The sequence below is a fragment of the Crinia signifera genome, chromosome 4 (assembly GCF_055691185.1).
Source record: "Crinia signifera chromosome 4, ASM5569118v1, whole genome shotgun sequence".
NCBI lineage: Eukaryota > Metazoa > Chordata > Amphibia > Anura > Myobatrachidae > Crinia > Crinia signifera.
Window position 1 is genome coordinate 311,617,175 of NC_139220.1, and position 21,340 is coordinate 311,638,514.

General features: G+C 48.9%; 1 long non-coding RNA gene across 2 annotated transcripts in view; it reads right to left on the reverse strand.

Annotated features, from left to right (window-relative positions):
* Nucleotides 1–20,278, reverse strand: part of LOC146075816 (uncharacterized) — a 268,209-nt gene extending 247,931 nt beyond the window's left edge. For both annotated transcript variants that reach the window (XR_014473637.1, XR_014473636.1), the window contains exons 1-2: nt 19,915–20,278; nt 14,016–14,382 (exon numbers count right to left, since the gene is read on the reverse strand). This is a non-coding gene — a long non-coding RNA (uncharacterized LOC146075816). The remainder of the gene's footprint in view (nt 1–14,015; nt 14,383–19,914) is intronic.
* Nucleotides 20,279–21,340: the final 1,062 nt, after the last annotated feature.

Below are 21,340 nucleotides of genomic sequence, written 5' to 3' on the forward strand. Positions count from 1 at the left end.
ACCAGATGAAAATTGGCCAAATCGGCCCGATGTGCGTTCTCGTGCACATTGAATCGGATCCTGTAGATCATGTGTGCAGTATCTATGATATATCAGATCGAATCATCAGCTGCTTTTTAGCATGTGCCGCATCTGATCAGTGCCGTAGGTGTGTGTCAGTCATAGGTGTGCGCACATTGATACCCCTTTTACACCAAAAACCCTGGTCGGACCCTGGTCTTTGAATGCTGGAGTATCCAGGGTCTGACCCTGCTTTATACCCCATTTACACAGCACTTTGACCTGGGTCGGACCTGGGTCTGCACCATTTACACTGAACCTGGGTCAGCCCTGCCTTAAATAATATTTTATATATATATATATTTATAGAAAAATATATATATATATAGAAATATATATATATATATATATATATAGAAATATATAATATATAGAAATATAATATATATATATATATATATATATATATATCAGGGCTGACCCAGGTTAAGTGTTTTTTTTTTTTTTTTTTTAAGGTGCTGGGGGTGCCGGAGGGTACCTGTCCTGCCTGCTGTGCTTGGTGTACCTGGGGGTACCGGGGTGCTGGGGGGTGCAAGGGGTGCTGAAGGTACCTGTCCTGTCTGCGATCGGATCTCAGCGGAGAAGATGATGTGCGCCGTTGCTGTACCACCCCCCCCCCCCCCTCCCCGGCAGACGGTCCCTGCGGCGTGCGGCGTATGGAGTGTCAGTGGCGGTGGTCCCTCTGGCGCATGGGAACTAGTACTAGTTCCTATGCGCTGGAGGGACCGCCGATACTGACACTCCATACGCCGCAGGGACCGGCTGCCGGATGCGGGGGGGGGGGGGTGATACAGCAGCGGCGCACATCATCTTCTCCGCTGAGATCCGACCGCAGGCAGGACAGGTACCCCCAGCACCCCCGTACCCCCAGCACAGCAGGCTGACAGGTACCCCCCTCTCCTCAGCAGCCGCAGGGACCCCCCTCCTCCCGCAGCAGCTGGGAACATCTTCCCCAGCGCTGCACGCTGTGGACCCGCTGCGGGTGCCTGCACCCGCAGCGGGACCATTTACACCGACATTTACACGGGTCCTATCCGTGTTCTACCCAGGTCAGGACCTGGGTAGAGGACCCGTGTAAATGGAAACGGATACCCCCCATTTACACCGCCGCGGATCCGGGTCTGACCCGCCGCTGACCCGGATTTTTCGGCGGTGTAAAAGGGGTATGAGTGTTAGGGGTGCACAGGCACCCCCTAATGCTGTGCCCCTCCCTTATGAACACCTCTGCTGCTAACAATACCAGCAATACCCTTAACTAAAGACTTTTGCTTTTTAGAACTGTATTCCATTTAAAGAAGCGCCCATCAATCAATTATATATGTGTTTGCATTGTTAATTGAACTAGACCATTGTCATATCACTAATTACCTGCGTCATCCATATACTGTATGTTTATGACTGTATTTGCATGTTAATTAGATTTAAACTGAAATAGGCAGGAGATTATCGTGTAGCTGAGAGACTTTTTATACTGTAGCGAGTGCCAATAGATGATGGTAGACACGCCTGATTGGCAGTGTTAGACACGCCCAATAGGTGGAGCTATGCACACTCCTTTGACGGTGCACCCCCTAATAAAATGTGCTGCGCATGCCTATGGTGCCAGTGGTGCAGTACCGCTGGCACACACCTACAATCTGCAGAGCGGGAAAATGCCGGGCAGGAGAGGCGGTCTCCCTGCTCTGTGCCCCCGCGGCCCCCTCTCTCCTTCCACCACTGCTGGCAGCTGGGGAGAGAGGCTGCATCGTGCAGGCAGGAGATTTGAAAAATCCCATTCCAAAGAAGGGGGGACGCTGATTGGATGAGAGAGCACTCTCAGCCAAGCAGCAGCTTCCCATTAATTGGAGCTGCCGGGAGGGTTGAAGGGAAATCAGATCTGACTTGTCCCTTGGTCAATCAGACTTGGGTGCGTTATAACGTTTCTGTTCAGGGTAAACACTGGCTCATTCTGTACACTACTATTTAAGTTTCAGTTTGAACACATCCCACCCAAATCTAACTCTCTCTGCACCTGTTACATCAGCCACACCTGCAGCGCAGCGTAGTTTTGCCGATTTGGAGAAAAACTTGCCCTGCGATCAGGTCTGAATTAGGCCCCTCCATCAACTTTATCTCTCTCTCTCCACAGCTTAGTATACCTGCCCTATATCTCTACTTTATCACTCTCCAAACATTGATGCATATGTCCCTCTGCAGGGTTAATAAAGCCTGTATGGAGAGAAGACTATGACTCACATGGAGCTGCCTCAGACATTACTGGGTGCACAGACAATCGCTGCACAGAAGCTCTGGCGCCTGGGACTGGTTATATAACTGAGGCAGCGGTGTCACCCAGAACGCTGTCTCCATGTGCACACACAGGGGACCGTGACACATTATATACATAACTACTGTATGAGTGTCCATTGTGCTCTGCAAACATCTGTGCTCCATACTGACAGCCTCCAGTCTGTGCTCCATACTGACAGCCTCCAGCCTGTGCTCCATACTGACAGCCTCCAGTCTGTGCTCCATACTGACAGCCTCCAGCCTGTGCTCCACACCGACAGCCTCCAGCCTGTGCTCCATACTGACAGCCTCCAGTCTGTGCTCCATACTGACAGCCTCCAGCCTGTGCTCCATACTGACAGCCTCCAGCCTGTGCTCCACACCGACAGCCTCCAGCCTGTGCTCCATACTGACAGCCTCCAGCCTGTGCTCCATACTGACAGCCTCCAGTCTGTGCTCCATACTGACAGCCTCCAGCCTGTGCTCCACACCGACAGCCTCCAGCCTGTGCTCCATACTGACAGCCTCCGGGCTTTGCTCCATACTGACAGCCTCCGGGCTGTGCTCCATACTGACAGCCTCCAGTCTGTGCTCCATACTGACAGCCTCCAGTCTGTGCTCCATACCGATAGCCTCCAGACTGTGTTCCATACTGACAGCCTCCAGCCTGTACTCCATACCGACAGCCTCCAGCCTGTGCTCCATACTGACAGCCTCCAGACTGTGCTCCATACTGACAGCCTCCAGTCTGTGCTCCATACTGACAGCCTCCAGCCTGTGCTCCATACGCTGTGCTCCATACTGACAGCCTCCGGGCTGTGCTCCATACTGACAGCCTCCAGTCTGTGCTCCGTACTGACAGCCTCCAGTCTGTGCTCCGTACCGACAGCCTCCAGCCTGTGCTCCATACTGACAGCCTCCAGTCTGTGCTCCGTACTGACAGCCTGTGCACCATACTGACAGCCTCCAGTCTGTACTCCATACTGACAGCCTCCAGTCTGTGCTCCATACTGACAGCCCGTGCACCATACTGACAGCCTCCAGTCTGTGCTCCATACCGACAGCCTCCAGTCTGTACTCCATACTGACAGCCTCCAGTCTGTACTCCATACTGACAGCCTCCAGTCTGTGCTCCATACCGACAGCCTTCAGCCTGTGCTCCGTACCGACAGCCTCCAGCCTGTGCTCCGTACTGACAGCCTCCAGTCTGTGCTCCGTACCGACAGCCTCCAGTCTGTGCTCCGTACCGACAGCCTCCAGTCTGTGCTCCGTACTGACAGCCCGTGCACCATACCGATAGCCTCCAGCCTGTGCTCCATACTGACAGCCTCCAGCCTGTGCTCCATACTGACAGCCTCCAGTCTGTGCTCCATACTGACAGCCTCCAGTCTGTGCTCCATACTGACAGCCTCCAGTCTGTGCTCCATACTGACAGAATCCGGGCTGCGCTCCATACCATGCCACCTGATTGGTTGCCCGTAGCAACATCTAATTTTCAACAGAACTCCCATCTTAGTAAATGTACCCCAAAGTATCTGAGTGTCATTGCCTGTGGGGTATATCGTCCCTGATGAGGGTGCCTGGAATTTCCTTTATTATCCTCTAAAGAAAACTATTTGAAGAATTGAGAATTTTTATTTTTGCCCAACGGAGCGTCAGCTCAGAAGCCAAATTCTTGAGCCGTAAGTCAGGCAAAACCACGGAACCCTGGGGGGGAATCATCAGTGCCCCCCACTCAGCCTACGTTTATCCCGTGGCCTGTTCCCGATGGGCCACGTGTGTAATACGTGTGCGTTCCCACGTCACCCCTGATAACCTGTGTGTGATGTGTGTTATGTATGTATCCGTGTATTACTGCAATGTCCCCCGGGGGGGGGGGTGGAGGGGGGGGGGAGACTGACCTCTGATCCCCCGGCTCTCTGTATCTGCCTCACATAGCGGGGAAAGTGTCAGGATATTTTGCTCACTCTGTATTCTGAGAGATCAGGGAACAGCGTGTACTGCGGCCAGTGACTCACACACACACACACCGTGCAGCACACCGCGGGATGACTCATACAGACAGGCCAATGCACACACACACAGGGACATGTTCCTAGTGAGAAAATATGTATCTGCAAACAGCGCGCATGGCAACTGTACACAAACAGAGACAGAGACAGACAGGTTCTCTGAGGCCTGTCCTGTAAAGTTGTAGAGATGGGGGGGGGGGGGGGGGGGGGGACTGCACCAGTATACGCAACATAATTATGTAAAATCATTATCTGCTTCTATGCAGACTGGTGTGAGTATGGCATTAGGAAGGGGCTGACGAATGCTGGCTGAGGGCCTCATTCGTGTTTGCAAGCTCATGCCTACGTAGCTGCTTTATTTCAGGTTACGGACTTCCTAATCATCGCAAGAGAAGCTGCCACCAGGAAAGGAATATATGCACCCACCAGCGCCACCGTAAAGCAGCTACTGTGTACATTTATGCAGCATTGATCCAAAAACAATGAACATCTGCATTTATTCAGCCATCGCAGAGCAGAGGTGACCGCAAACTCCTCAAAATGTTCCGCGTGCCCCCCCCCCCCCCCCCCCCCCGCAGGCAGGACACTGCGGCCCGAGGGCAGTGGGGCATACTTGCCTACTCTTAAAATCTACTCTCCAGGAGAAACCCATTAGAAGCACTTTGGGGGGGGGGGGGGGGGGGGGAGGGGGTGCTGATGTAGACGTCATAAAGCTCCGCCCCCCAGTATGGCAAATCCCACATTTTGCGGGTCTTCGGGGGAGGGGAGGGGGCGGGGCTAAACAACATAAGTTTCAATAAGGAGCAGCAGCAACTGCCAATGCGTCAGTTAGGAATGGGCAACATCAGATTCTATCTATTATCTTCTAGAAGGCGATACATAAATAAGAAGTAGGATCTGATTGGTTGCTATTGACAACATCCCATCTTCAATAGAACTCCCATCTTAGTAACTTGACCCCATATAGCAGGACAGTTGGGAGGTATGGGATTATAGTACATATGTTATATTATACTGCACAGGGCTATGGTGTATTACTACAATGCGCCCTGTTAGTTATCTGGTACATTCATATACTATATATATTTATCATCGGGCTTAGCTCATGTACTAATTGTCTGCCAAACCTCTGACCCTGGGCCCCTACTGTTGCATTTTCCTAGTGGGCCCCTCATGCTGTAATCTGACACTGAACACTGTATGTTCTGGATTGTGGCAGGAACACGGAGCATCTGGAGGACGCGTCTGGTGCAGGAACGCCTGTCAGCCCTTCGTCACATTCGCACTCCTTCCCTGACATCTCACACGGATGTGGCCATGGTCGCCCACATGGAAGATACACACCCTGAGTGATGCTTGGATCTGCCAGGGCACAAGAACATCTCATAGCTGTATGGGGAATGTCCCCACCTTATGTACTGTACACAGTAGTTGGTAAAGGCCAGAGAGAGCCTAGGGAAGGCCTGAACGTCCATTTTGCCCCAGGGTTATAATAAGGGAGAATTATGGGGGGCATGATCTCTGCTGGCGAAATGCATAACTCCACAGCCAGGTGACAAACGTTGCCATGAGCTGGAATGCTGTCCTCGTCTCCCTAGGGACTCAGGAGATTCACACTCTGCTGCTGAATCCAGCCGGCCGGAGGAGAGGAAAGTTCTCTATATTTAGTCCGGCACAGAGACGCCAATGTAACCATTTCCCACAATGGACTGCAGTACCTCTGAGTGATCGGTGGATCTTCTGTCCCGATATTTCGGCAAGAACGTGCTATCCCCCCATCACTACCATAGTGTGTGGTGCCAGTTATCTTACTGTTAACCATGGCCACCTTCAGCAAATCAGGCGCTTCACGGGATGTCCTAGACACTCATTGGAGGAGTCCTATCGCCATGACGGCGCTGTGGTCACACAATTCAAGCAGTGTTGTTTATTTACTAATATATGAGCGTGTGTCCTACTTGCTGAAATTCAGGCTCATCATTTCTCCATTGCACCCTAGCCAAATTAGAGCCAGAATTTGATTGGTTGCCATGGGCAACTTCACCTCTTTTTCTTTTTAGAAGCTTTAGTAAATGTCCCCCTGCTTGTGCTTCTTAGCAACGTATTAGAACATTACGAATCCCACAGGCCAGTATGGTCCATATCACATGGTGATTCCTGTGGGCAGGATTAGACTTGGCCGCAGCAGTCTGCAGCAGAGGAAGTGACAGGAGCTGACGCGGCAGATGTAAGTGGCGAGGAATGTGCCCGTCCAGCTGCTGCTCTGCCCCCTCCTCTGGTGCTGACTGCGCACTTACAGCTGCCACCGTTCTGAAAATGAAAGTGAAAGTGCAGCGTGATGGTTACTGCTGGTTCTCCAGCTGCCTCCTTACTGTGGGGTGTGTAGATGTCACAGTGCAGAGGCAGCTGTCAGTACTGTGGATGGGGGATAGCATACCTCCCAACTGTCCCGCTCTCCGCGGGAACATCCCATGTAGGGCCGTCCCGCTGTGGCATTTGTAGACCATCTGCACTTGTTACAGCAGAACTTTGGGGTGTGCTGATGCCTTACGCTGGTTTCATGGATTCACGGCCCTTGCGGCAATATGGTTGTTATGCTGTGGCACATCCAGGGGTGGGGTTTCAGTGGAGGCGGATGGCAGATATAAGGGGATGGAATGGGATAATTGGGGAAGGGTCAGAAAGAGTTATGATAAAACACAATACGGATTTGCCATTGCACATGTGCAAAGCTAAGAAATGTGGTGGAAAAGTGACGGGTGTTCCTGGGCAGGGCTAGGAGGTGGTTAGTAATGCATGCATAAATGGTTCAGTGGGCGTGTTATGGGAGTGACAGGGGCGTGTCAGTGATGGCGGCTGCATACTCATACACACAGCCACAGCATTAGGAGGCTGCTGTTAGGCCGGGGCCGGCAACAGAAATCTTGGGGCCCGGTACATGGACATCTCTGGGCCCCCTTCCAAAAAAAAAACCTCTTCATGTGTGTGTGTGTGTGTGTCTAGGTTTTTTTTTCTACAAACTACGATAGATAGATAGATAGATAGATAGATAGATAGATAGATAGATAGATAGATAGATAGATAGATAAGAGTGATGATAGATAGATAGATAGATAGATAGATAGATAGATAGATAGATAGATAGATAGATAGATAGATAGATAGACAGACAGACAGGTCAGAGTGTTGATAGATAGATAGATAGATAGATAGATAGATAGATAGATAGATAGATAGATAGATAGATAGATAGATAGATAGATAGATCAGAGTGATGATAGATAGATAGATAGATAGATAGATAGATAGATAGATAGATAGATAGATAGATAGATAGATAGATAGATAGATAGATAGATAGATAGATAGATAGATAGATCAGAGTGATGATAGATAGATAGATAGATAGATAGATAGATAGATAGATAGATAGATAGATAGATAGGTCAGAGTGATGATAGATAAGGGGTGTACACACAGAGCAAATTTGTGCTATTTTCTAAGCAATCTGACTAGATTGCTTAGAAAGTAAGCACAGATCTCTCTGTGTGTATGCTCCGAGAGATTAAATATCTCTTGCTAACTAAGTCAGTGGATGCAGTCACAATCTAGTCAAATTGCTTAGCAAATGACTGCAAATCTGTCTGTGTGTACAGAATGAGAGATACTGATCGCAATCTCTCATTCTGAACCACTACCCGGCCTTTTTTTGCTTAAGCAAAAGTGCTTATCAAGATTGCTTAGCAAAATTGCTTAGGACAAATCTCTGTGTGTGTATGTGATCTCCATGAGAGATCTTCACACCAGAAAAATTGCTTAGCAAAATTGCTTAGCACAGATCTCTACGTGTGTATGCCCCTATAGATAGATAGATAGATAGATAGATAGATAGATAGATAGATAGATAGATAGGTCAGAGTGATGAAAGATCGATGGATAGATAGATAGATAGATAGATAGATAGATAGATAGATAGATAGATAGATAGATAGATAGATAGATACAGGGGCTGGCTGGCAACATTTAGCCTGGGGAGCAAGTCCAGAGGACTGACCCATAAATAACAGCGCATCATTAAATGGAGGTTTTTCATTTAAAAAATAGGTATTGATAAAAAAAAAAAAGAATAATAACTGGACACCACAGGCTGCTCCCACTGTATAATAATACCAAGACACCACAGGTTGCTCCCCTTATATAATAATAACAATAACAGGACACCACAGGCTGCTTTCCCTGTATAATAATAACTGGACATCACAGGATGCTCCCCTGTACAATAACAGGACTGCTCCTCCTGTATATTTACCAGACACCAAAGGCTGCTCCCCCTCTATATTAACAGGACACCAAAGACTGCTCCCCATGTACGGATGCTATTACCTGATGATCTGCTCACCTACGTTATTACACCAGACCCTGAGGCGGGCTGCAGCACTCACTAGTGAGAAGCAGGTAGAATACGCAGGCTGGAAGAAAGGTGGGAGGCACACACCACGCAGCGTGTGATCAGCATAAGCTACTACTTCATGCTACAGGGGGCAAATGCAGGATTTTCAAGGGGAAGGGGGGTCCAGATATATTACTGTGTGTATGCAGACAGAGTATATATCACTAACAATGGGTGTCTGTCAGTCCATGTGGTGCTGACAGAAGGGTGGCTGCAGGCTGGAGGGTGGGTGAGCTGGCTCAGCAGGCTGAGGGGTGGGCGTACATGGGGCTGCACTGTGCAACCTGACCTAAGATGTCACCGTGCACAGCATCTCAGCGCTGCGCGGTATGAAGACCGCATGCGCCGCCCAATTCCAGGATTGGCCACTTTAGTTAGCTGCATTCGGTATTAGGAGTATGCACTCCCTTAGTACATAAGGCCCCCCTCAGTTACGTGAGCTACCTTTACCAATAAATTACCCCCCTCCTCTTCATCTCCCCATACCAAGAATAGTTCCTCCAAATTGATCAACAGCTTTTCTTAGCATAGAATAGTCCCCTCCCCCTCTGACATATCATCTTCTAGCATAGCATAGCATTGCCCCCCCCCCCCCCTAGCACTAAATAACCCTCCTGCCCCATAGACAGATAATCTCCCCTAATATAGAATATCCACTGCCCCACACAGTAAAAAGTTTAAACTTTTTTTACTACTCACCACAGACTGACTGGCGCGTGTCCCAACAGAGTCATGTGTAAAATTAATTTGGTTGCAGGCACCAGCTGATTGTGGCCAGGGGACGCCAGGGAGTATAGTGTGGCAGAGACAGAGGCATGGGCTGCCGCTGCTGCCTTTCCTGCAGGACGCGGTGCCGCTCTTCCATACCCTCCAACATTTTATTCATAAAAATCGGTACAGGGGGATGTAACCACAGATATAGGGGGCGTGGTCATTGGTAGAGGGGGTGTGGCCACCGGGCAGTCCCAGCAGCGGCTCCTACAAGGAGTGAAAACAGCACCCACCCAGGCCAGTGAAGATGAACCCGGTTGTGGAGACGCATGACCCCTGGCAAAGGTAGCGGATAATCGCAGGGCACATATGCCGCTCTCTCCCTCACAGATCCACATCGAGTCCCGTGCCATGGCCTGCATCCAAAAAAAGCAACCACACATGTGTTGCCACAGGGCGCTGTATGTACACAACAATCCCTGAGCGCACAGGCAGGTCCACGCCGGTGCGGCCGCGTGACGTCATTACACGACGCACGCTGGCCTCCACCCGCAATGCACCTCTGGGAACGGGTGCAGGTCATTACAGGGCCATATTTTCTTAGTAGGTGACGGGAGACTAAGGATTTGCAGAGTGGCTTGCCTGTCACAGCTGCTATGAAATGAAGAGCCACCTGATGGATCAAAAATCGGTACAATCGGTACAGTGGATTTTAGCCGGTACAGACCGTTTAAAAACGGTACTGTACCGGCTAAATCGGTACAGTTAGCGGCCGCACCGGGTCAAATGATAAGGGGGCGTGGGCACAGGTGACAGGCAGCCCCGCAATCCCTGCTGTCCGACTCTGCCTCTAGAAATGGCACTACCCTCCGTCCCCACCCATAAGCCGAAAGAATCGGGCATCTCTGCCAGCCGCTGTCGCCTTCTCCTGCTCTCCACAGATTCCACCTGCCTGCTACCCGGCTCCTGCATCGATCCGACTCTGTTGCGCCGCGGCCTCCTGCACTAGACATGTCCTCAGTGCAGGAGGCCGGCGGCCATGTTTTTATAGCCCGGCAGTCAGAGACACTGGACCACCAGGTATTTAAGGCAGCCCGGCCCGCTGCACACTAATTGATCAAGTGGCCCGGGGGGCACATGGCACCCTGCCCCCCGGTCCAGCCCGCCACTGGATAGATAGATAGATAGATAGATAGATAGATAGGTCAGAGTGATTATAGATAGATACTCTCTCCCCTCCCCCAAGGCACTTACCTGGTTAATTAAAAAGGAGGAGAAGGCATTACGCAGGTTCTTCTCCTCACACTTCTCCGTTAAGCCCCGCCCCTTTTTCTGTGCTCTCTATATTTCCTGGAGAACGAATCCCTGGCTTCTCATTGGTGGGCAGAGGCCATCTTTGTGTAGTCTGTATGGGGGCAGCCATCTTCTTTTAGCTCCTGCTTCATGCTCAGCAGCATTCAGGAGCAGAGCCATCCTCAGATCCTCTGCCTACCCTGGCTTTCGCAGATAGATGGAAAATACTAGATGACAGCAGGTGACAGGTAACTGGGGGGGAGAGGAGGAGAGGAGAGTGGATGATCGCTCTGTATGTCTGCTGTCTGCTGCGAGCCAGCGGCGGAGCAGACAGCATAATAAAAAAAGAGTGCATTTTTTTTTTTGTGCCCCGTGATCATGGGGCCCCTCCGAGCCTTGGGGCCCGGGTCAGATGTCCCCCTTGACCCCCCCTGTCGCCGGGCCTGTGTTAGGCACAGCTACTGCACCTGCCATAGAACCTGGGCAAGTGTCCATACTGCCTACTCTACCAGCAAGTTCTGGGAGACTCCTGATTTTCCTGGCTGATTTAGAGTTGGGGAAGATGTCTTAGCTCAAATCTAAATTGCAGTGTAAGGGCTGTTTCACACAGTACGGTTCCTGCCGCACGGTGAAATCCCGTACGGCCAGGGAGCCGTGCCGCACTCAGCAGTTGTGAATGGACACTATTGTGTCCATTCACACGGGACGGCCACGGCCCGGCCGCACGGCTGCAGCCGGATCCCCCCACTGGAAGGGACGGCTGCCGGGCTGTGGCCATCCCTGCCATTATAAAATTCTGAGTGCGGCGCGGCTCCCTGGCCGTACGGGATTTCACCGTGCGGCAGGAACCGTACTGTGTGAAACAGCCCTAAAATAAAGCTGCCTAGTATATGTGGGCTACATGCAAAAGAAGCCCATATACACTTCGTGGCTTCACCCCCTGATCCCCTTCCCCACATTAAATGCATTTTGATTTGTGAAATAACTTTTTCTCCTTAGCGGCTATAGTGAGCGGCTCTCGCACTTGCGAGTCCGCCCGGCAGAGACGCGTGGTGTATGACGTCTACACCACGTCTTTCTATTCCCCGGCGAGCCGGCTGTCAATTCGCCACCCCCGCTGCCGTGCAGTGTGCTGTTTGGAAGCGTGTCAGTTAGTGCACAGATTGCACCGCCACACACAGGGCAATCTGTGGCTATACATCAGCGCTAACACGCACCACGATTATATGGGTTAATGAGAACCACATCGTCATATATGTGGTGATCGCGGCCAACTTGAAAGTGCCGTTAACCTCCTAGGCAAACTAGCAGCAATTATATCCTGCTCCTAGACTGGTCCCATACGGATATCTGTGCACTTAAATTATAGGTGTACTTTTGATTTAAATATATATGCGTGCTAATTGCAAACATCTGCACAAATTCTCATATATTGCTAAACCATTTCGACAGCACACTTCCCTGATTAAATTCTCCTCTTCCCTGCCTCACTGAATAAAGGGATCTTCACTTATATGCCGCATGTATAAGGAAAATAATAAATGAGATGGAAAACTGGAAATAAATGAAGTAATCAGTTAAAACACACTGATCTAAGCAATACAGTACAAGCAATAAAGTTTATTTAAACTTATTACGGGCAGGGGGCCCCACGTTGTGAGGATTTGATTATCCTTTTTATATATATGTTTGTATGTATGTGTATTGTGTCTTTTTTATCTCGCCTAATTTTATGAAGAATTAAATAAAAGTTATATTTTATGTATCTTTAATTTGGTGCATCCTTGAAAAATCCTCTGTTTGCTCTAAACTTAAGGGGTCTATGAACTTATTCTAACGTTACCTTCCTGTGCAATTAACACTTTTTCTCTTTCTGTGGGAGCCCATATTTGTCCTGCATGCAAAAATAAGATTTTTTTTTCCCTCTTGTATTGCAATGTGGTTTGTATAGGGTCAGGGGCAAAGTTAATTTTTTAGGTCCTTTTAATTTTCTCCCTACTTAGAATCGGCCTCACAAATATGCAAATGACAATTAGAGAAAGTAGGCAGAATTACTGTACATCATTGGGCTGTAAAGTACTATCTTACACAGACATAAAATGGGCTAAATCATATCTGATGGTCCCTGAAGAAGGACACAGGTGCACCCGAAAATTAGGGGGCTTGGCTATCCGGAAAGGGGCATGGCCTATACTCGCCTCTTCCTGCGAGGCCACTCCCCAGTTTTGACACTGTAGGGGCATTGAAGTAAAACCCCACCCAAATATAATTATCTCTGCACATGTTACATCTGCCCCACCTGCAGTGCACATGGTTTTGTCCATTTAAGAAGTAATTTGGCAGAAGGAGTGAACCAAAAAAAAACCCTGTGGCACGGCATGCTGGGAGTCCACATCATCTTCCATTATCGCAAGAGCTAGTTACTGCCAAATAAATCTTCCAAAACCGTGAATTTTTTTCCTGGTTTCTGATTCATGGACGGATCCTGGTAACAATCAACTGGCTTAAATGAAAATATTTCTACACATAGACGCGGTTGCACAGTAGCGATGTGCTGCGGAGAGAGCAATGTGCTAGTACTGTACGTGCCGACTGTCCTCAGATCTCAGTAATTCCAGCTAGCGGTCATACTGGGGCTCAGGGCGAAGGCTACATCTGAGAGATTTTTGGATGAGGATTACTGTGAGTCTAAACCACTGCAAAGGGGAAGCGCAGCTGCTGATATCATTACTGGGACAAGAACATTACATGACCCCACTGATATCATTATAACCAGCAACAGACAGTGATCAGTGAAATCCGATTGGTTGGGACAATGTTTAAGATGGAAAATGACTCAGTCAGCAGCTATGTCTGTTCTGGTATACAGTATATGTGAGATGAGTAATGCAGGTATGAGAAATCCCCTCTAGAATTCATGACATCATCTGTGGAACTGCTGTGTCCTCTCAGCAGACGCTGTGTTCTGGCGTTGTGTTACCTGGCGTAGGATTCACCGCAGCTGTGCCCCGTTTGAAATCTTGGGGCCCGGTACATGGACATCTCCGGGCCCCCTTCCAAAAAAAAACCTCTTCATGTGTGTGTGTGTGTCTAGGTTTTTTTTTCTACAAACTAGATAGATAGATAGATAGATAGGTCAGAGTGATGATAGATAGATAGATAGATAGATAGATAGATAGATAGATAGATAGATACTCTCTCCCCTCCCCCAAGGCACTTACCTGGTTAATTAAAAAGGTGGAGAAGGCATTAAGCAGGTTCTTCTCCTCACACTTCTCCGTTAAGCCCCGCCCCTTTTTCTGTGCTGACTATATTTCCTGGAGAACGAATCCCTGGCTTCTCATTGGTGGGCAGCGGCCATCTTTGTGTAGTCTGTATGGGGGCAGCCATCTTCTTTTAGCTCCTGCTTCATGCTTAGCAGCATACAGGAGCAGAGCCATCCTCAGATCCTCTGCCTACCCTGGCTTTCGCAGCTAGATGGAAAATACTAGATGACAGCAGGTGACAGGTAACCGGGGCGGTGTTGGGGGGGAGAGGAGAGGAGAGTGGGTGATCTCTCTGTATGTCTGCTGTCCAGTGTTGCCAACTCTGAAACGTAAAACAAGCAACTGATGACCAAAAAACAAGCCCAAAACAAGCCCAACCTAATCCAAAAAAGCCCAAAAACAAGCCCAACTTACATTTGATTATAGATAGATATTTTACGTATTATATATACAATCTACAAGTATTTTATCAGCACAAAACTGGCTTTTAAAGAATACTATAACACTTCCTGTTTGCCTCATTAATGAGGCGAAGCAGGAAGGGACATCGACAAGATGTTTTAACATTCTGGGCCAGATTCTCTAAGCTTCAAAGGTGATAAAATAGAGAGTGATAAACAGCCAGCCAATCAGCTCCTGCCTGACATTTTTCAAACACAGTCTGTGACATGGCAGGTAGGAGCTGATTGGCTGACTGTTTATCACTCTCCATTTTATCACTTTTGAAGCTTAGAGAATCTGGCCCCTTGTCTGCCGAAGTGGGCGAGCACAAACTCCCCCCTCCGGCGATTTCCCCTTGAGGAGACAGCGCATCAGTTAACACTGATGCGCTGTCTCCTTCCCCATGGCCGGCTGTACTGGACATGCGCAAGATCTCGCTATTCACGTGAGATGCCCAGCGCAGCCCGAAGCCAGCAGCAGGGACAGTGATGTCGCTGTTTTAGGTATAGGGCTTAATCACCCTGCAGCTGTTGAAGCGGTTACTGGCAGGGGGTGGAATGGTCAGCGCTGTTTACCGTTCATACATTTGCCTTGCATATCAGCTCCTACTTACATTGGGGAGAAGCGGTATCAGTGCACATAACACGCGCTGATACTCCCTTCTTCCCCATAGCACGCCTTTATACAACTGCCCCAATATGACATATTTTACTTTCCTTTTTTTCTCTAAAGAAAAATCTTAAGTGAACATTGTCCTTTGTACGCACTGAGAAATATTTACCACACATGGTGCGACAGGCGCTGTACGTTTTGTACTAGATCGCATGCATTTTGAATGCAATGAGATGCAATACAATCGAGTGAGCACATACTTTTTGTGCTGTGCAATGTGCGCAGGAGTGCACATCACACCCGTTAAATTGTACCATGGCCCTTATTCTGATCGGTGCGGCCGGATCCGAATATGCGGCCAGGACCGTGCGTCCGAAACCCCGCCTTCCATACGGATCGGCAACTCCGTCCGTACGCGGTAAGAAGCTGGCCAAACGGACCGCACGTGTATTTTTCACGGAATACGCCTCCACCATCTCAGGGAACCTCCCCCATCATTCGATGGTCGCAGACCATCGAATGCAGGACCGAGTGGTCCACCAGCTCCCGCAACCTCAGACCACATGGGCATTTTCCCGTGCAAAAGCAGAGATCTGGGCGGGCAGCTGACATCCGGCGATGTCATATGTCCGCCCCCTACACGTGCGCCACGGCCGCATTACCATACGTACGCCCAGCGTTTGCATGGGAACGCCCATGAAACGCGGGGCGTATGCATATGGTAATGAGCCCAAATAGCCCTTCACGCCCCTCTCCACCCCCTGTTCGGAGTGTTGACATTTCATGCGGGATTTGGCCGTACGCCCCGCTCGCACATGTGCAGAGACGCCTCTGCACATGCGCAGACACAAAACATCGGCAGCACGAACGCACGCGGATATTACCGCACCGATCAAAATAAGGGCCCATGTGTGGACAATCTTACTACAAGCATCAGTGTTAAAATCAGATTAGCCCTAATGAATACACACAAGCAGCAACATAGATAATAGGAGTCATTACCTTTTCTATAAAGGCCCCCATACACTAGCCGATTTTGGTCAGATTTCGGCCAGATCAGTCGGATCTGGGCGAAATCGGACCAAAATCGGCTAGTTTTGATGTCCCCTCAGATCCGATGCGCGGTCCCGTGCGCATCGGATCTGCGTCGGGTGGTCGGACCTGCTGCACGTCCGACCACCCGACTTGGGACCTAGTGGGGCGGCGGTGGAGGGAGCGGGGGACGCTGCAGGACGCTGGGTACGCTGCGGGACGCAGCGGCTGGGGACGCTGCGGGACGCTGGGGTGACACAGGCAGCATAGAGCCGTGGGTGACACAGGCGGCATAGAGCCGGGATGCTGGGGTGACACAGCGGGACGCTGCGGGACGCTGGGGTGACACAGCGGGACACTGGGGACGCTGCGGGACGCTGGGGTGACACAGGCGGCATAGAGCTGTGGGTGACACAGGCGGCATAGAGCCGGGCAGGGGGAGCCGGGAGCTGTCAGCACTGAATAAAAAAAAAAAGCCCATACAATGAATGGGCGGCCTGTGATTGGCTGAGCGCTCTTTCAGCCAGTCAGCAATTGGCTGAGAGTGCGCTCAGCCAATCACAGGCTGCCCATTCATTGTATAGGCTTTTTTTCTAGCACTGACAGCTCCCGGCTCCCTCTGCCCGGCTCTATGTGCCGCCTGTGACTCTATGTGCCGCCTGTGTCCCCCGCAGCGTCCCCAGCCCCCCCTGCTCCCACCAGCAGCCCTGCTCTGAAGCCCCCCCCCCTCCCCCTGCTCCCCGGGTTTTTTACATGTGATAAATCGAGACGATTTATCACATGTAAAAAATGGCACATCAAGTGCCAATCTAATCAAGCTCCCCCGGGGAGCAGCCGGGGAAGCTCAGGGGGAAGTCAGGGGCGACTTGTCCTAAGGACAAGTCGCCCTAGTGTATGGGGGCCTTTAGCCTAGTTCTCACCTGTGTTTGTCCCTTATCTCTGTGCTGAATAACTGAATTACAGAGAAAAACAACACCAAGCCCAAAATAAAACAAGCCCAAAACAAGCTACTAAAAAAAATTATAAGCCCAAAAACAAGCAACAAGCGACCAGCAAAAAAAATAAGCAACTCATGAAAAAAAAAAGCCCAAATCCGCTTGTTTCAAGCTGACTTGGTAACTATGCTGCTGTCTGCTCCGAGCCAGCGGCGGAGCAGACAGCATAATAAAAAAAAAGGAGTGCATTTTTTTTGTGCCCCGTGATCATGGGGCCCCTCCGAGCCTTGGGGCCCGGGTCAGATGTCCCCCTTGACCCCCCCTGTCGCCGGGCCTGTGTTAGGCACAGCTACTGCACCTGCCATAAAACCTGGGCAAGTGTCCATACTGCCTACTCTACCAGCAAGTTCTGGGAGACTCCTGATTTTCCGGGCTGATTTAGAGTTGGGGAAGATGTCTTAGCTCAAATCTAAATTGCAGTGTAAAAATAAAGCTGCTAGTATATGTGGGCTACATGCAAAAGAAACCCATATACACTTCGTGGCTTCACCCCCTGATCCCCTTCCCCACATTAAATGCATTTTGATCTGTGAAATAACTTTTTCTCCTTAGCGGCTATAGTGAGCGGCTCTCGCACTTGCGAGTCCGCCCGGCAGAGACGCGTGGTGTATGACGTCTATACCACGTCTTTCTATTCCCCGGCGAGCCGGCTGTCAATTCGCCACCCCCGCTGCCGTGCAGTGTGCTGTTTGGAAGCGTGTCAGTTAGCGCACAGATTGCACCGCCACACACAGGGCAATCTGTGGCTATACATCAGCGCTAACACGCACCACGATTATATGGGTTAATGAGAACCACATCGTCATATATGTGGTGATCGCGGCCAACTTGAAAGTGCCGTTAACCTTCTAGGCAAACTAGCAGCAATTATATCCTGCTCCTAGACTGGCCCCATACGGATATCTGTGCACTTAAATTATAGGTGTACTTTTGATTTAAATATATATTCGTGCTAATTGCAAACATCTGCACAAATTCTCATATATTGCTAAACCATTTCGACAGCACACTTCCCTGATTAAATTCTCCTCTTCCCTGCCTCACTGAATAAAGGGATCTTCACTTATATGCCGCATGTATAAGGAAAATAATAAATGAGATGGAAAACTGGAAATAAATGAAGTAATCAGTTAAAACACACTGATCTAAGCAATACAGTACAAGCAATAAAGTTTATTTAAACTTATTACGGGCAGGGGGCCCCACGTTGTGAGGATTTGATTATCCTTTTTATATATATGTTTGTATGTATGTGTATTGTGTCTTTTTTATCTCGCCTAATTTTATGAAGAATTAAATAAAAGTTATATTTTATGTATCTTTAATTTGGTGCATCCTTGAAAAATCCTCTGTTTGCTCTAAACTTAAGGGGTCTATGAACTTATTCTAACGTTACCTTCCTGTGCAATTAACACTTTTTCTCTTTCTGTGGGAGCCCATATTTGTCCTGCATGCAAAAATAAGATTTTTTTTTCCCTCTTGTATTGCAATGTGGTTTGTATAGGGTCAGGGGCAAAGTTAATTTTTTAGGTCCTTTTAATTTTCTCCCTACTTAGAATCGGCCTCACAAATATGCAAATGACAATTAGAGAAAGTAGGCAGAATTACTGTACATCATTGGGCTGTAAAGTACTATCTTACACAGACATAAAATGGGCTAAATCATATCTGATGGTCCCTGAAGAAGGACACAGGTGCACCCGAAAATTAGGGGGCTTGGCTATCCGGAAAGGGGCATGGCCTATACTCGCCTCTTCCTGCGAGGCCACTCCCCAGTTTTGACACTGTAGGGGCATTGAAGTAAAACCCCACCCAAATATAATTATCTCTGCACATGTTACATCTGCCCCACCTGCAGTGCACATGGTTTTGTCCATTTAAGAAGTAATTTGGCAGAAGGAGTGAACCAAAAAAAAACCCTGTGGCACGGCATGCTGGGAGTCCACATCATCTTCCATTATCGCAAGAGCTAGTTACTGCCAAATAAATCTTCCAAAACCGTGAATTTTTTTCCTGGTTTCTGATTCATGGACGGATCCTGGTAACAATCAACTGGCTTAAATGAAAATATTTCTACACATAGACGCGGTTGCACAGTAGCGATGTGCTGCGGAGAGAGCAATGTGCTAGTACTGTACGTGCCGACTGTCCTCAGATCTCAGTAATTCCAGCTAGCGGTCATACTGGGGCTCAGGGCGAAGGCTACATCTGAGAGATTTTTGGATGAGGATTACTGTGAGTCTAAACCACTGCAAAGGGGAAGCGCAGCTGCTGATATCATTACTGGGACAAGAACATTACATGACCCCACTGATATCATTATAACCAGCAACAGACAGTGATCAGTGAAATCCGATTGGTTGGGACAATGTTTAAGATGGAAAATGACTCAGTCAGCAGCTATGTCTGTTCTGGTATACAGTATATGTGAGATGAGTAATGCAGGTATGAGAAATCCCCTCTAGAATTCATGACATCATCTGTGGAACTGCTGTGTCCTCTCAGCAGACGCTGTGTTCTGGCGTTGTGTTACCTGGCGTAGGATTCACCGCAGCTGTGCCCCGTTTGAAATCTTGGGGCCCGGTACATGGACATCTCCGGGCCCCCTTCCAAAAAAAAACCTCTTCATGTGTGTGTGTGTGTCTAGGTTTTTTTTTCTACAAACTAGATAGATAGATAGATAGATAGGTCAGAGTGATGATAGATAGATAGATAGATAGATAGATAGATAGATAGATAGATAGATACTCTCTCCCCTCCCCCAAGGCACTTACCTGGTTAATTAAAAAGGTGGAGAAGGCATTAAGCAGGTTCTTCTCCTCACACTTCTCCGTTAAGCCCCGCCCCTTTTTCTGTGCTGACTATATTTCCTGGAGAACGAATCCCTGGCTTCTCATTGGTGGGCAGCGGCCATCTTTGTGTAGTCTGTATGGGGGCAGCCATCTTCTTTTAGCTCCTGCTTCATGCTTAGCAGCATACAGGAGCAGAGCCATCCTCAGATCCTCTGCCTACCCTGGCTTTCGCAGCTAGATGGAAAATACTAGATGACAGCAGGTGACAGGTAACCGGGGCGGTGTTGGGGGGGAGAGGAGAGGAGAGTGGGTGATCTCTCTGTATGTCTGCTGTCCAGTGTTGCCAACTCTGAAACGTAAAACAAGCAACTGATGACCAAAAAACAAGCCCAAAACAAGCCCAACCTAATCCAAAAAAGCCCAAAAACAAGCCCAACTTACATTTGATTATAGATAGATATTTTACGTATTATATATACAATCTACAAGTATTTTATCAGCACAAAACTGGCTTTTAAAGAATACTATAACACTTCCTGTTTGCCTCATTAATGAGGCGAAGCAGGAAGGGACATCGACAAGATGTTTTAACATTCTGGGCCAGATTCTCTAAGCTTCAAAGGTGATAAAATAGAGAGTGATAAACAGCCAGCCAATCAGCTCCTGCCTGACATTTTTCAAACACAGTCTGTGACATGGCAGGTAGGAGCTGATTGGCTGACTGTTTATCACTCTCCATTTTATCACTTTTGAAGCTTAGAGAATCTGGCCCCTTGTCTGCCGAAGTGGGCGAGCACAAACTCCCCCCTCCGGCGATTTCCCCTTGAGGAGACAGCGCATCAGTTAACACTGATGCGCTGTCTCCTTCCCCATGGCCGGCTGTACTGGACATGCGCAAGATCTCGCTATTCACGTGAGATGCCCAGCGCAGCCCGAAGCCAGCAGCAGGGACAGTGATGTCGCTGTTTTAGGTATAGGGCTTAATCACCCTGCAGCTGTTGAAGCGGTTACTGGCAGGGGGTGGAATGGTCAGCGCTGTTTACCGTTCATACATTTGCCTTGCATATCAGCTCCTACTTACATTGGGGAGAAGCGGTATCAGTGCACATAACACGCGCTGATACTCCCTTCTTCCCCATAGCACGCCTTTATACAACTGCCCCAATATGACATATTTTACTTTCCTTTTTTTCTCTAAAGAAAAATCTTAAGTGAACATTGTCCTTTGTACGCACTGAGAAATATTTACCACACATGGTGCGACAGGCGCTGTACGTTTTGTACTAGATCGCATGCATTTTGAATGCAATGAGATGCAATACAATCGAGTGAGCACATACTTTTTGTGCTGTGCAATGTGCGCAGGAGTGCACATCACACCCGTTAAATTGTACCATGGCCCTTATTC